We start from the raw sequence: 17,410 nt of genomic DNA, 5'->3' as shown, positions 1-17,410 counted from the left end.
CAGAAGCTCATAACAAACGTCAGTCACTGCAGAACCTCATAATACATCTCAGCTGCTGTAGAACCTCATAATACACCTCAGTCACTGTAGAATCTCATAATACACCTCAGTCTCTGCAGAACCTCATAATGCATCTCAGCTGCTGTAAAACCTCATAACACACGTCAGTCACTGCAGAACCTCATAATACATCTCAGCTGCTGTAGAACCTCATAATACACTCAGTCACTGCAGAACCTCATAATACATCTCAGTCACTGCAGAACCTCATAATAAACCTCAGTCACTGCAGAACCTCATAATACATCTCAGCTGCTGTAGAACCTCATAATAAACCTCACTCACTGCAGAACCTCATAATACACCTCAGTCACTGCAGAACCTCATAAAACATCTCAGCTGCTGTAGAACCTCATAATACACCTCAGTCACTGCAGAACCTCATAATAAACCTCACTCACTGCAGAACCTCATAATACACCTCAGTCACTGCAGAACCTCATAATACACTCAGCTGCTGTAGAACCTCATAATACACCTCAGTCACTGCAGAACCTCATAATAAACCTCACTCACTGCAGAACCTCATAATACACCTCAGTCACTGCAGAACCTCATAATACACTCAGCTCCTGTAGAACCTCATAATACACCTCAGTCACTGCAGAACCTCATAATAAACCTCACTCACTGCAGAACCTCATAATACACCTCAGTCACTGCAGAACCTCATAATAAACCTCACTCACTGCAGAACCTCATAATACACCTCAGTCACTGCAGAACCTCATAATACATCTCAGCTGCTGTAGAACCTCATTACACACTTCAGTCACTGCAGAACCTCATAATACACCTCAGTCACTGCAGAAGCTCATAACAAACGTCAGTCACTGCAGAACCTCATAATACATCTCAGCTGCTGTAGAACCTCATAACACACTTCAGTCACTGCAGAACCTCATAATACACCTCAGTCACTGCAGAAGCTCATAACAAACGTCAGTCACTGCAGAACCTCATAATACATCTCAGCTGCTGTAGAACCTCATAATACACCTCAGTCACTGTAGAATCTCATAATACACCTCAGTCACTGCAGAACCTCATAATGCATCTCAGCTGCTGTAGAACCTCATAACACACTTCAGTCACTGCAGAACCTCATAATACACCTCAGTCACTGCAGAACCTCATAATAAACCTCACTCACTGCAGAACCTCATAATACACCTCAGTCACTGCAGAACCTCATAATAAACCTCACTCACTGCAGAACCTCATAACACACTTCAGTCACTGCAGAACCTCATAATACACCTCAGTCACTGCAGAACCTCATAATAAACCTCAGTCACTGCAGAACCTCATAAAACACCTCAGTCACTGCAGAACCTCATAATACATCTCAGATGCTGTAGAACCTCATAATACACCTCAGTCACTGCAGAACCTCATAATACACTCAGCTGCTGTAGAACCTCATAATACACCTCAGTCACTGCAGAACCTCATAATAAACCTCACTCACTGCAGAACCTCATAATACACCTCAGTCACTGCAGAACCTCATAATAAACCTCACTCACTGCAGAACCTCATAATACATCTCAGCTGCTGTAGAACCTCATAACACACTTCAGTCACTGCAGAACCTCATAATACACTTCAGTCACTGCAGAAGCTCATAACAAACATCAGTCACTGCAGAACCTCAAAATACATCTCAGCTGCTGTAGAACCTCATAATACACCTCAGTCACTGTAGAATCTCATAATACACCTCAGTCACTGCAGAACCTCATAATGCATCTCAGCTGCTGTAGAACCTCATAACACACTTCAGTCACTGCAGAACCTCATAATACACCTCAGTCACTGCAGAACCTCATAATACACCTCAGTCACTGCAGAACCTCATAATACACTCAGCTGCTGTAGAACCTCATAATACACCTCAGTCACTGCAGAACCTCATAATAAACCTCACTCACTGCAGAACCTCATAATACACCTCAGTCACTGCAGAACCTCATAATGAACCTCACTCACTGCAGAACCTCATAATACACCTCAGTCACTGCAGAACCTCATAATACATCTCAGCTGCTGCAGAACCTCACAATACACCTCAGTCACTGCAGAACCTCATAATACACCTCACTCACTGCAGAACCTCATAATACACCTCAGTCACTGCAGAATCTCATAATACACCTCAGTCACTGCAGAACCTCATAATACCTCTCAGCTGCCGCAGAACCTCATAATACACCTCAGTCACTGCAGAACCTCATAACAAACCTCAGTCACTGCAGAACCTCATAATACATCTCAGCTGCTGTAGAACCTCATAATACACCTCAGTCACTGCAGAACCTCATAACAAACCTCAGTCACTGCAGAACCTCATAATACATCTCAGCTGCTGTAGAACCTCATAATACACCTCAGTCACTGCAGAATCTCATAATACACCTCAGTCACTGCAGAACCTCATAATACATCTCAGCTGCCGCAGAACCTTATAATACACCTCAGTCACTGCAGAACCTCATAATAAACCTCACTCACTAGAGAACCTCATAATACACCTCAGTCACTGCAGAACCTCATAATACATCTCAGCTGCTGTAGAACCTCATAACACACTTCAGTCACTGCAGAACCTCATAATACACCTCAGTCACTGCAGAACCTCATAACAAACCTCAGTCACTGCAGAACCTCATAATACATCTCAGCTGCTGTAGAACCTCATAATACACCTCAGTCACTGCAGAACCTCATAACAAACCTCAGTCACTGCAGAACCTCATAATACATCTCAGCTGCTGTAGAACCTCATAATACACCTCAGTCACTGCAGAATCTCATAATACACCTCAGTCACTGCAGAACCTCATAATACATCTCAGCTGCCGCAGAACTTCATAATACACCTCAGTCACTGCAGAACCTCATAATACATCTTTGCTGCTGTAGAACCTCATAATACACCTCAGTCACTGCAGAACCTCATAATCAACCTCACTCACTGCAGAACCTCATAATACACCTCAGTCACTGCAGAACCTCATAATACATCTCAGCTGCTGTAGAACCTCATAATACACCTCAGTCACTGCAGATCCTCATAATAAACCTCAGTCACTGCAGAACCTCATAATACACCTCAGTCACTGCAGAACCTCATAATAAACCTCACTCACTGCAGAACCTCATAATACACCTCAGTCACTGCAGAACCTCATAATACATCTCAGCTGCTGTAGAACCTCATAACACACTTCAGTCACTGCAGAACCTCATAATAAACCTCAGTCACTGCAGAACCTCATAATACATCTCAGCTGCTGTAGAACCTCATAATACATCTCAGCTGCTGTAGAACCTCATAACACACCTCAGTCACTGCAGAACCTCATAATAAACCTCAGTCACTGCAGAACCTCATAATAAACCTCAGTCACTGCAGAACCTCATAATACTTCTCAGCTGCTGTAGAACCTCATAATACATCTCAGCTGCTGTAGAACCTCATAACACACATCAGTCACTGCAGAACCTCATAATACATCTCAGCTGCTGTAGAACCTCATAATACACCTCAGTCACTGCAGAACCTCATAATACATCTCAGCTGCTGTAGAACCTCATAATACACCTCAGTCACTGCAGAACCTCATAATAAACCTCACTCACTGCAGAATCTCATAATACACCTCAGTCACTGCAGAACCTCATAATACACTCAGCTGCTGTAGAACCTCATAATACACCTCAGTCACTGCAGAACCTCATAATAAACCTCACTCACTGCAGAACCTCATAATACACCTCAGTCACTGCAGAACCTCATAATAAACCTCACTCACTGCAGAACCTCATAATACACCTCAGTCACTGCAGAACCTCATAATACATCTCAGCTGCTGTAGAACCTCATAACACACTTCAGTCACTGCAGAACCTCATAATACACCTCAGTCACTGCAGAACCTCATAACAAATGTCAGTCACTGCAGAACCTCATAATACATCTCAGCTGCTGTAGAACCTCATAATACACCTCAGTCACTGCAGAATCTCATAATACACCTCAGTCACTGCAGAACCTCATAATACATCTCAGCTGCCGCAGAACCTCATAATACACCTCAGTCACTGCAGAACCTCATAATACATCTCTGCTGCTGTTGAACCTCATAATACACCTCAGTCACTGCAGAACCTCATAATAAACCTCACTCACTGCAGAACCTCATAATACACCTCAGTCACTGCAGAACCTGATAATACATCTCAGCTGCTGTAGAACCTCATAATACACCTCAGTCACTGCAGAACCTCATAATAAACCTCACTCACTGCAGAACCTCATAATACACCTCAGTTACTGCAGAACCTCATAATTATCCTCACTCACTGCAGAACCTCATAATACACCTCAGTCACTGCAGAACCTCATAATACATCTCTTCTGCTGTTGAACCTCATAATACACCTCAGTCACTGCAGAACCTCATAATAAACCTCACTCACTGCAGAACCTCATAATACACCTCAGTCACTGCAGAACCTTATAATACATCTCAGCTGCTGTAGAACCTCATAATACACCTCAGTCACTGCAGAATCTCATAATACACCTCAGTCACTGCAGAACCTCATAATACATCTCAGCTGCTGCAGAACCTCATAATACACCTCAGTCATGCAGAACCTCATAATAAACCTCACTCACTGCAGAACCTCATAATACACCTCAGTCACTGCAGAAACTCATAATACATACCTCAGCTGCTGCATAACCTCTTAGTACACACCTCAGCTGCTGCATAACCTCTTAGTACACACCTCAGCTGCTGCATAACCTCTTAGTACACACCTCAGCTGCTGCATAACCTCTTAGTACACACCTCAGCTGCTGCATAACCTCTTAGTACACACCTCAGCTGCTGCAGAAACTCATAATACACATTCCAGCTGCTGCAGAATCTCATAACTCACACCTCAGCTGCTGCAGAACCTCATAACACACACCTCAGCTGCTACAGAACCTCATAATACACATTCCAGCTGCTGCAGAACCTCATAACACACACCTCAGCTGCTGCAGAACTTCATAATACACATCTTAGCCGCTGCAGAACCTCATAATACACCTCAGATGCAGCAGAACTTCATAACTCAGCTGCTGGAGATGCATTCACTACAGTGTTTGGCTTGCCATAAGAGACTCGTCTGGCAGCTTTCTGCGACGCCTCGTATACTGTACATTGACCCTGTGTCGTGGAGACAAGTCATATTTAATATTAAAAAAAGTTTCCGAACTTCGTGTCTTACTTTGTGCAGCAGGAGAGTCCGGCAGATACGATCTCTGATCCCCGATCAGCTCTCGAAGAAATCTCGGGCACTTAAGCTCCTGGAAAATATTTAAGCAACAAGTAAATTGTTAACCCCTACAGAACCTCCACCCACAACAACCTCCAGGAAACACCAGGAAATGTGTCAGTGACTTACAGAACCAGTTCACCGCCCTTCTTGTGTAGATTAACTCTTCAGGAGTATAGCATTAATTAATTAAATATAATGTATATATAATATACATCATTATTAACTATATTTTATTAGTTATAACTTTATCTTGCTTTTTGTAGCAGCCTCGAGACATGCAGATGCGGGGTCTTGAACATATTATTTGAGCACGACGAAGACACTCTATTGGGAAATGTGCAAGCTCTGATTTTAGTAACATAGTTATTAAGGTTGAAGGGAGACTTTAAGTCCATCTATTTCAACCCATATCCTGTCCTAACCTGCCCTAACATGTTGATCCAGAGGAAGGCAAAAAAACCCTTATCCGAGCACGATCGCTCACCACTAATCACAACCGAAATGTTTGAACATCACTTAAGGTATTCAGCAATATTCTAATGCCTATCTCCCGGGCAGTAGAAGAGGAAACCTAAAAAAAAGAAAAAATTATGAAATAATTGCTTTAAGATCTTATCTGATCACATTCGTTCATCACTAGTTGTGATACATTGCTGCAACCATTACAGAAAGTGTTTCACAAAAAAAGTCCAAGTTACATCAGCCTTTGATGAGCGAGTCAGCTTTTACCATCAGTAATTTTCACATATGAAACAATTAAATAAATTGCAAAACTTTTCCTATTCCCTTCAATGGCATCAATGTGACATCAATAATTTTTCATAGACCCATAAGCTTTTTAGGGTAATTTTGATCTAAGGTTCGGATAAAAAATGGACCACTGACATGTGAACATCCACATAAACTACATTGGGTTCATGTTCTATCCGTGCAAAACAGATGTTTGAATGAAGCCAAAGTGCCAGTGATTGCTGAGCTCCATTCACATGGTCTGTACATCTGGCTACGGTCTATGTATTCTGGAACATAGGCACCATCTGACTCATAAAATATATGTGTATATAGATAGATGTAGGTTTATATAGATATTGGTGCTATTCATTCTCCTTTGCCAAAGTTGGAAGGTATTTTGTTGGGTTGTGATGTCATGTATGTAGCTGATGTAAAACCAAGAGGAAAGTGGGCTGGAATACCTTCCATCTTGGTGGGAATTATTTAAGGAAGCCCATTCTCCGTTCCCCATGACTGTGCCCAGTACACAAGGACCATACAGATATAGTTGGTGGAAGTTTGTTAGAAGAATATGAGCGGCCGTAGAGTCCAGACCTCTACCCCATCCAACACCTAGAATAGAGTTTGTCTTCACAACAACAGGGTCTGTCCTCACAAATGATCTTTTGTATCAAGGGTCAAAAATTCACACAGATGCCTAAAAATCTTGTAGCTAGAAAGCTATGATAAGACTGCATATTAATGCCTTTTATTGGCAGCTGTTTATTCAGTCCGAGTGCGATACATCGGAAAAAACATGAGAACACACTCGGACCAATGTTCATCTAAGGCACTGTGCACATATCCAATTTTTTCCTTGGAAAGAGTATGTCTAAGGCCGGGTCACACTAACCGATGCAAAATACGGTCAGTATTTTACATGCGTAATATGGATGAATGGCCCCTAAACAGTGCTCCGTATGTCATCCGTAATCAAGGTGTGGTCGCGTATTTTGCGCATGTAAGCATCCTTATGTAATCCGTATGGCATCCGTATGGCGAGATTTTCTCGCAGGCTTGCAAAATGGACATATAATGGAGACCTATGACAGGGTTTCTAAACAGAAACCAAAGAATAGATATAGACACATAGAATGCATATATATATATATATATATATGTATTCTATGTGTCTATATCTATTCTTTCGTTTCTTTATTAAACCTGTCAGTGTGAGTTTACTGTATAGCGCACTGAATTGCCGGCTTTGCTAAAAGACACCGGGTGCGTATTTTTCGCAAGTCACATGTGTGGTCCGTGTGTAATCCGTATTTTTTGCGCACCCATAGACTTGCATTGGCGTACTGCGGCCGTAGTATGCTGACAATGGCAGCATGCTGCGATTGGCACGGACCGTAGAATACGGATGAGAAATATACGGCTGGTGCGAGGGACCCCATAGAGAATCATTTGTCCGTGTGTAATGCGTGCTTTTAGCGCCTCTCACTCGGCCGTATTCCTCGCCAGTGTGACCCCGGCCTAAGGCCAATGTCACACATGTCAGTGTCTCCGGTATGTGTGGTGACAGTTTTCTGATGTACCGGAGACACTGACACACGTACATGTCAGTGTGTTTTCATGGACTGTGTGTCCATGTGCAAAACATGCAGACATGTCCAAATTCACACGGGCACACGGACAGCAAAACTTGGTGCACACTGTCCTCCGTGTGCACGGACGGCTGCTGGGGAAGTAGTGCTACTACAAGCCACTGTTCCCCAGTGGCTAGTGCAGAATGCGCCTGTCATTCTTCCGTGCTCTACCGGCGAGCAGGGGAGAAAGAATGAATGAATGAAAAACCTGACGTGGGGTCCTTCTTTTTTTGTAACCTGCCAGACAAAACTCACAGGTGTGGGTTGCTATTCTCAGGCCCTTACCCCTAGCCTGAAAGCAGCAGCCCCCAGCTGCCCAGAAAAGTCGCATCTATTAGATGCGCCAATTCTGGAGCTTTGCCCAGTTCGTACCACTTGCCCTGTAGCGGTGGAAAGTGGGGTAATGAGGGGTTAATGTCACCTTCCTATATTAAGGCAGCCACAGTGAGAGAGTCTGAGACTATGTCAGACCGGGGAACCAGAGGAGGAAAGGAAGAGACGTGTTTACGGCTACCCAGGCAGGTGTGTAGGAGCTGTCCGAAACTGTTGATGCTGGAAAAGGAACCGAATAAAAGAAACTGTTTGAACATCTATGGGCTCTGGTCTCCAGTCTTTGGGAACACCCTTCAGCTGTTGCAAGGTACGGAGCATGCTGTAGGAACCCCCCCAAGTCGGCACACGATCCTACATCTGTAGTTATTACAATAACAGAGTGACGCAACTATTTCCTTTCCATGTAAACATAATCTGAATGCTTTATTGTTGTGAATTCACATTCTTGTCTACCTTGGGTTGCTGTTGAGGGTGGTGGAGCTGGTTGTATTGACAGAGGAGTCGTGAGTTCTCTTTCTGGGCTCCCTCTGGTGGTTGCAGGAGGTAATGAAGCTGATCTAATTAACAGAGATCTGCCACCTGATAATGAGGACGACGATTGGACATCTGGAGTCTCTGACTGGATTTAAGACAGTCGATTCCCTCTGTCCGTGCTGGTGATTTTTCCTGCCTTCTGAGGTCTTAGTTTCCAGTTCAGCCCCTGCATTCTCAAGCTAAGAGTTCTTTGCTATTGTTCACATTTGATTTGGTTTTGTCTATTCAGTTTTGTGTGCTCAGCCAGCCCCGGCTGGGGCTGTGCTGAATTTCCATCCTTATGTTACTGTTTGTGCCAGGTTGCTTTTTGTCCCTTATTAGATTGGCCTCTTTTTGCTCTGTTTTCAGAATATGCCAGAGTGCTGATATAGTGGGTGAAGTCTAGTGACTTCAGGGGTTTTTTTTGCTATCAGAAGTGTTGGACATTTTTGCAGTGTTTTTTGGCATGATTGCAGACAGCATCTTTCCTTTCCTATCCATTCTAGTTAGTGTGGGCCCCATCGTTTGCTCAGCCTATTTTCCTACCTGTGTTTGTGTTTTCGTCTTGTCTCACCGACAATATATGTTTGGGGGCTATTTCTTTGGGGTCTGCTCTGGGGCAGTTTAGATTTCCCCTTTTCTTGCTTTAGGCTTATTTAGTGCTCCGGCTGTGTCGAGGCATCTAGAATCAATGTAGGTACGCTCCACGGCTACTGCTGGTTGTGTGTATAGGATCAGTGGTCTGCAATCGCTTAGCTACCAACCTCTCTGGTTTTCTGTGGCTTAGCTTGGTCTTGTTTTCCTCCTCGGTGACCCAATCATAACACTTTACCTTTCCTCTACCCATTGCTTTGATGACCTCACAGATATCTCGTGTCACATTTCCTCTACCCATTGTTTTGATGACCTCACTGATATCTCGTGTCACCTTTCCTCTAGCAGATAATCCTGGCTCACCTTTTACCTTACTATTTGTATTACTCCATCCAGTCTGCACATACCAACCTGATCACATCGATCTCCACCCTCCTCACCCCTGGAGCATGCAGCATTTTAATACAACCACCACTGACTCCAAAAATGTTACCTAACTACCAAGAAGCAAAATGTTGTAAATGCCAACTAAACAAAATTTTCCCTTGTATTGTTTTAAGCTTTAGGGCTCATCCCCATTTTGCTAGAAAAAAAACGGTCCGTTTTCTGGATGAAAAAAAGGACGGATTCTATGCGATTGTCATGCGAGTGTCATGCGATTTCAGTGTGATTTTTCAATAAGACATGCGTATGACATCCGTATGCAATGCGATTTTAACATGAAGTTTCACATAGACCAGTTCTCTCCATGTAAAAACTCATTTAAAATAGAATTGTAAACTAAAACTGTACACATCGTTTAAAAAGAAAAAAAAACCTTCAAAACACACATTTCTAATATATAAAGCTCAAGTGTGTGTATGTATGTATGTATGTGTATGTGTGTGTGTGTGTGTGTGTATGTCCGGGATTGGCATCCGCACCGTCGCAGCTACAGCCACAAAATTTGGACAGTCACACGTCTGGACCCCGAGAGCGTCCTAGGCTATGTTGTGAGGCAAAATTTTAACCCCGCGTGTTCCAATTCACCAAACAATTTTGCCCCTATCTACATAATGGGGAAAAGTATGTGTGTATCAACCCCCGCCCCTCATTATGTTTTCATAATGGTTGCCATGGCGACGCTGATGTCATCATAGGTTGCAAGCCCCGCCGCTCATTATGATGTCATAATGGTTGACTATGGGATGGAGGATGTGTGATGGGTATATGGGCACTGGACTATGGGATGGAGGATATGTATGATGGGTATATGGGCACAGGACTATGGGATGGAGGATGTGTGATCGGTATATGGGCACTGGACTATGGGATGGAGGATGTGTGATCGGTATATGGGCACTGGACTATGGGATGGAGGATATGTATGATGGGTATATTGGCACGGAACTATGGGATGGAGGATACTGTATGTGTGATGGGTGTATGGGCACTCGACTATGGGATGGCGAATATGTATGATGGGTATATGGGCATGAGACTATGGGATGGAGGATGTGTGATGGGTATATGGGCACTCGACTATGGGATGGAGGATATGTATGATGGGTATATGGGGACGGGCCTATGGGATGGAGGATAATTATAATTTGCTATAACTAACCACAGTTAGTTATCTTGCCCGGGCAGCGCTGGGCTCTTCAGCTAGTATATATATCTAATATATAAAGCTCAATGTTGGTGTGTATGTATGTATGTATGTATGTGTGTGTATGTCCGGGATTGGCATCCGCACCGTCGCAGCTACAGCCACAAAATTTGGCACAGCCACACGTCTGGACCTCGAGAGTGTCCTAGGCTATGTTGTGAGGCAAAATTTTAATCCAGCGTGTTCCAATTCACCAAACAATTTTGCCCCTATCTACATAATGGGGAAAAAGTGTGTGTGTATCAAGCCCCGCCCCTCATTATGATGTCATAATGGTTGCCATGGCGACGCTGATGTCATCATAGGTTGCAAGCCCCGCCGCTCAATATGATGTCATAATGGTTGACTATGGGATGGAGGATATGTATGACGGGTATATGGGCACGGGACTATGGGATGGCGGATATGTATGATGGGTATATGGGCACGGGACTATGGGATGGAGGATATGTATGATGGGTATATGGGCACGGGACTATGGGATGGAGGATGTGTGATGGGTATATGGGCACTCGACTATGGGATGGCGAATATGTATGATGGGTATATGGGCATGGGACTATGGGATGGAGGATGTGTGATGGGTATATGGGCACGGGACTATGGGATAGAGGATATGTATGATGGGTATATGGGCACAGGACTATGGGATAGAGGATATGTATGATGGGTATATGGGCACGGGACTATGAGATGAAGGATGTGTGATGGGTATACGGGCACTCGACTATGGGATGGCGAATATGTATGATGGGTATATGGGCATGGGACTATGGGATGGAGGATGTGTAATGTGTATATGGGCACTCGACTATGGGATGGAGGATAATTATAATTTGTTATGACTAACCACAGTTAGTTACTATGCCCGGGGAGCGCCTGGCTCTTCAGCTCGTGTATTATATATATATATATATATATATATATATATATATATATATGATAGATGGCAGAATAGCCGTTAAGCCGTTAATTCAATTGTCTGTTTTTGTAAAATAATTGCAAAAGCCGACAGGATATGAGACATGGTTTACATATAGTGAACCATTTTATTTCATTTAGTTTTTTATAAGTACATATATACACATAGAGTATAGTACAGACCAAACGTTTGGACACACGTTCTCATTCAAAGAGTTTTCTTTATTTTCATGACTATGAAAATTGTTGATTCACTCTGAAGGCATCAAAACTATGAATTAATAATACATGTGGAATTATATAGTTAACAAAAAAGTGTGAAACAACTGAAAATATGTCTTATATTCTAGGTTCTTCAAAGTAGTCACCTTTTGCTTTGATTACTGCTTTCTTGGCTTGCTTGGCATTCTCTTGATGAGCTTCAAGAGGTAGTCACTGGAAATGGACTTCCAACAGTCTTGAAGGAGTTCCCAGAGATGCTTAGCACTTGTTGGCCCTTTTGCCTTCACGTTGCGGTCCAGCTTACCCCAAACCATCTCGCTTGGGTTCAGATCTGGTGACTGTGGAGGCCAGGTCATCTGGCGTAGCACCCAGTCACTCTCCTGCTTGGTCAAATAGCCCTTACACAGCCTGGAGGTGTGTTTGGGGTCATTGTCCTGTTGAAAAATAAATGATGGTTTGGCTAAAGTTGTGGGGGGGTTGGGCTGGCTCCAGGTTTTTGTGTGCCCTGGGCCAAAGAGTGTCAGTGCGCCCCTTTAACACATACCACAACTCATGATGCTCCGATACGCCACAAAAATATAGATATAGTACAATGACACATACTTCACTGCTTACATAACATGACTGATCTATTTTAAATTGTACAATAGCTTAAAAACAGGACAGTATATTACTCCATACAGTGTTATGGCCACCACATTGTGCGCCATACAGAATAATGAGCCCCATATATTTCTCCATACCAAATAATTAGTTACATATAATATTCCATACAGTATATGATGAGCTTCACATAATGCTCCATATATAATGGGCCCCATTTGTAATGCTTCAGTGTATAATGGGCCCCTTAGATGCTGCTCCAGTGTCTGATCTGCTCTATTTACATTGCTCCAGTACATGATGGGCCTCATAGATGATGCTCCAGTGTATGGTGGGCTCTAATAATGCTCCATATATAATGGGCCACATTTGTAATGCTCCAGTGTATAATGTGCCCTTTAGATGCTGTTCCAGGGTCTGATCTGCCCCATTTCCACTGCTCCAGTACATGATGAGCCCTATTTTTAATTAACCCAGGCATGGTATATGAAAAGAGCTCCATGGAGTAATCTGAGGTGTGTGCTTCCACATCCTTCACTTTTGGTGTGCGTGAAGGACACAAGGAAAGAGGTTGCTCCAGACCAGAAGCCTGCAGTTACGACTCAGTGCTTGCATTTCTTACAACTTCTAGAAGAGGAGGCGATAGAGCTGGAGGCTGCTTCAGCAATGTAAGTCACAAACAGTTCCTGATATTCCAGCTTTAAAAGCAGTATACCTACTCCCAGAAAAGGGAGCCTTACAGGCCTTCCAGAGCTACACCATGACGCTGGCTCAACACCTACTGCCTTAGCTGCTATTGTGTTTTTGTCACTACCAGCAGATGCACCACCATCACCATCAGTACCAGGTGGCTCTCCACGCCCACATCTGCGTCCTCTTCCACCATACTTCCTCATGTTTTGGAAAATGGACCCAAAATATCAGCAGATATATGGTACTGTATCAGAAGTGTACAGCTCTATACAGTCTATGGATAACAGTAAATCTCCATATATATTTCATGAGGCATACACAGACGCTCTCAGGCTCAGTATGGATTACCCAATGAAATAAGTTGAAAAAGGGTACAGTATCACCAGATACAAGGTATATATAGCAGAGAGTAAACATTCTGATACTCTGTATACATTTCAGGAGGCAGACACAAACGCTCTCAGGCCCAGTATGGATTACACAAGAATATGAAAAGCTGTAAATGGGTTATGTAACACAAGCGTACAGCTGTATACAGTGTTGGGGTAATCTTAACGTTCCAAATATATTGCCGGAGTAACAGACAGACGTTTACAGGCTCATTATGGATTACACCAGAATTTAAATAGCTAAAAAGGTTAATGTATCAGAAGCGTTCTGCTGTATACAGTGTTGACCAAATTGGAAATATCGGTATATATTTCCATTGTCACCCTCAGACACTCACTCAGTTTGATTTTGATCATAATAAAAAATGTTGGAAAAAAGATCCTGGATAACAAGATAGCAAGTATATATTTTTTTAAGGGTACAATTGAAATCTCCATATAAATAGTCCTGTAGTCACTCTCAGACGCTTACACAGTATGGATTTGATCGTAATGCTAAATGTCGAACAATGGTACTGTATAACAAGATACAAGGTGTATCGAACATAGTGTAAAAAATGTTTTTATCCGATTCACCATATATATATAGAAGGCATAACCCACTCACGCTCCCTCACTATGGATGATGTAGGGAAGGTGGACTGACAGACAAACCAGCCTGTTGTAAAAAGCAGAGGTGTAGCGCAGTGTAGGTGTGAAACCGCTAAGATAAAGAGAAAGGGTGCAGTGTTTTAGCTTGCCCATTGGAGGGCAGTGGAGAGTGTAGGAGTGGGACTGAATAACTGCCATTGGTCAGAGAAATTGTTAGGTGATGGTGGGCGGAGTTACCAGAACTGGAAGTATAAAAGGCTGAGGGAAGGTTCTGGAAGAGTCAGTCAGCGAAGGGAGCACAGTAAAGAGGAAGATCTGCTGAGGAAATAGAGACAGTGGAAAAGCTCCAGAGAGGACTGACAGTTGAGGCGGTCACGGGGGGTGTGGCCCAGAGGATGGTAGCCGCAGACGAAGACGGCCTGCGGCTATCATTCGGACGGTGTGCTCAGACTGGTGCAGCACTGTGGTGGTTGGGCCTAGGCTAGCCACAGTGGAAGAGCCACAGAGGACGCCACGATTATAGTTACAAAGGACATGAAGGTACCGGGGCCTGTGTACAGAGAAATGTGAAACGGCTGTGGTGAATTGCTGTTGTCGACAGAAGGATGGGCACTAAAAACGGACCTGTTCAATACAAACTCTGTCTCAGTCTCGTGTTTGTCTGCGGCAAGAAGAGGGTCCCCCCACAGTTGGTTATCCTAAAGATGATACCTTAATACAAATTTTTGAAACAAGGTACTGTATCAGCACATACCAGGTGTGTCCAGTCTAGGGCTAAATTTCCATCTATACTTCTGGAGTCAGACACAGACACTCACAGGCTCACTATCTATTACACCAGAATTAAAAAAGTAGAAAAATTGAAAGGTATTCATAGCGTACACCAGTAAACAGTGTTGTGGTACTTTTAAATCTTCGTATATATTTCAGTCTCAGTAAGCCAGTCCAGAATCTCCGCTACTGGAAACTACATGGATACAAGTATAGACGCAAAGTCGAATGTTAGCAGAAATTTTGGAATTACTCATTGTGGGAAAAACTCCCAGTAGATGTTGCAGAGGCGATGCAGACCCTCAATTACTGTGTCTGTGGAGAAAGCGAAAAAGGTTCTTTGTGAAGAAAGGATTGCTTTATCGCAATAGCGTGTATCACATCACCGTTACTCGTCTACATCAAATTGTGATCACAGGGAGGGATGTACCCATGGTCCTCACTGCCTTTCATGATGTGTCTGGTCATTTTGGAGAGCAAAAGACAGAAGCCACAGGTCATAGGCGTTTTTATTGGATTGGCATGAGAGTAGACATTGAAAAATGGTGGCAGAAATGTCACACGTCTGTGACTATCACAACTGTGAAAGGTGATCATAAACCACCACTGTATCCGCTTGTAAGTTGATGTCCATTTCAAATGGTAGCCATTGATCATCTGAAGGTAGAGGCCAGCAGCTACATCTTAACCATCATTGATCACTACACCAAATTTCAAGTGGCCGTCCCTGTGAAGGATTTAAACGCCCAGACTACACAGCGGTGGAGCAGGGAGAGGTAAGTATTGCAACTTGCAAGTGCCGTGGCCATGAGCACAAAGGGGGGGCACAATCGTGGTCGACGGTACTGGCACAGGGCCCCTCATGGTACGCTGGTGTGTCAGACGGCGAGTGGGCCCTCTGTTGTGAGTTCGTTTTCCCCTTCACCACTGAGGCCCAATGAACTCCCTCTTCTGGTAAAGAAAGGTAGTGAGCCTGATTATCAAGCATCTGGGCCTAATGATGATGACTGGCTGAGTGGAGTTACTGACTGGATATAAGGCTGCCTACGCCCTTTTGCCCTGCGGGTGATTTCTCTGTGGGATCCTTGGATACCAGTCTGAATTCCTGCTCTTCTAAAGCTAAGTTTTCTGCTCTGCCTTTTGCATTTGTGCTTTGACTTTGTTTTGCTGGATTTCTGCCATTCCCTGCTGGGGTGAGCTGAATTCCTTTAGCTCTGTCTTCAGAAAATACCTGAGTGCTGATTTAGTTTTTGAAGCCTAGCTGCTTCAGGGCCTTTTTCCATTTCAGCTTGTTGGCTTTGTCTTTTATAGGGTTTTTGCAGATTGCAGACAGCAGCTATCCTATCCTGTCCTATTTTTAGTTAGCTTGGGCCCCATTGTTTGCTCAGCCTATCTTTCTATCTGTGTGAGTGTTTTTTCATCTTGCTTCACCGTCATTATATGTTGGGGGCTGCCTTTTACTTTGGGGTCTGCTCTGGGGCAGTTTAGATTTCCTTGTCTGTCTTTAGGTTATTTAGTTCTCCGGCTGTGATCGAGGGGTCTAGGGCACCGTAGGAACCCCCCACGGCTACTGCTAGTTGTGTTGATAGGTTCAGGGGTCTGCAATCTGATAGTTGCCAACTTCTCCGGTTTTCTGGACGTAGCCTCTATTTTTGTGTCTGCCTCCTACGGTGACTCGTTCATAACAGCCCTCCCACCATGTGAGACACTCTATTGTACTATGATGGGCCCTGTGCCATTGCCGTCGGCCATCAGTGGGCCCATCCACCTGTTCAGAGCAACGGCACTTGCTCGGGTGCGCCAGGTCTTGACCCCAGTCGATGGGGGAGGGGTGGGCAGCCCAGTTAGGGAAGTTTAAAAATTGGCATATGTTGATGTGTTGGCTGGACATTCAGCTGCTGCAAAGGGCGCAATTGGGCAAGTCCGAGGAAGAGGAGGAAAAAACCTATGGTAACCTATGTGTCATCAGGGGAAGGTGGGACAAAATCTTTTGAAACCCATGCATGGTTCATTTTAATGAAGGTTAGATCATCAACATTTTTGGTCAACAGACGGGTCCTTTTTTCTGTCAGGATTGATCCAGCAGCACTGAAGACTCTTTCAGATAACACACTAGCAGCAGGGCAAGCAAGCTCCTGTAAGGCATATTGTGCCAATTCAGGCCAGGCGTCCAGTTTAGAGGCCCAATAGTCAAAGGGGAATGAACTGTGAGGGAGAACATCGATATGGGAGGAAAGGTAGTTTGTAACCATAGTTGACAACTGCTGCTGCCTAATTGATGCAGTATTAGCAGTCGTGTGATTGGTACTTGAGAAATCATTCCACAACATGGTCATTAAACCCCTGTGTCCAACGCCACTTCTGCTGTG

At 43.8% G+C, this 17,410-nt stretch overlaps 1 protein-coding gene across 4 annotated transcripts in view; it reads right to left on the bottom strand.

Annotated features, from left to right (window-relative positions):
• LOC141098551 (cytochrome P450 2K4-like) overlaps positions 1–17,410 on the bottom strand; it is a 78,529-nt gene that overhangs the window by 27,217 nt on the left and 33,902 nt on the right. Inside the window, exons 2-3 of one of the 4 annotated variants that reach the window (XM_073586438.1) lie at positions 5,885–5,971; positions 5,350–5,428 (exon numbers count right to left, since the gene is read on the bottom strand). The gene's annotated coding sequence lies outside the window, so the exon portion shown is untranslated. Of the gene's footprint in view, positions 1–5,349; positions 5,429–5,526; positions 5,841–5,884; positions 5,972–12,140; positions 12,429–17,410 lie in introns of those variants that run through there. The other 3 variants (XM_073586437.1, XM_073586439.1, XM_073586440.1) reach the window with 3 other exon arrangements.

Source organism: Dendrobates tinctorius, unplaced genomic scaffold, assembly GCF_039654945.1.
Source record: "Dendrobates tinctorius isolate UK_male_01 unplaced genomic scaffold, ASM3965494v1 ptg000093l, whole genome shotgun sequence".
NCBI lineage: Eukaryota > Metazoa > Chordata > Amphibia > Anura > Dendrobatidae > Dendrobates > Dendrobates tinctorius.
Note: the sequence above shows the minus strand (reverse complement) of the source record. Positions and strands in the feature narration are given on the sequence as shown.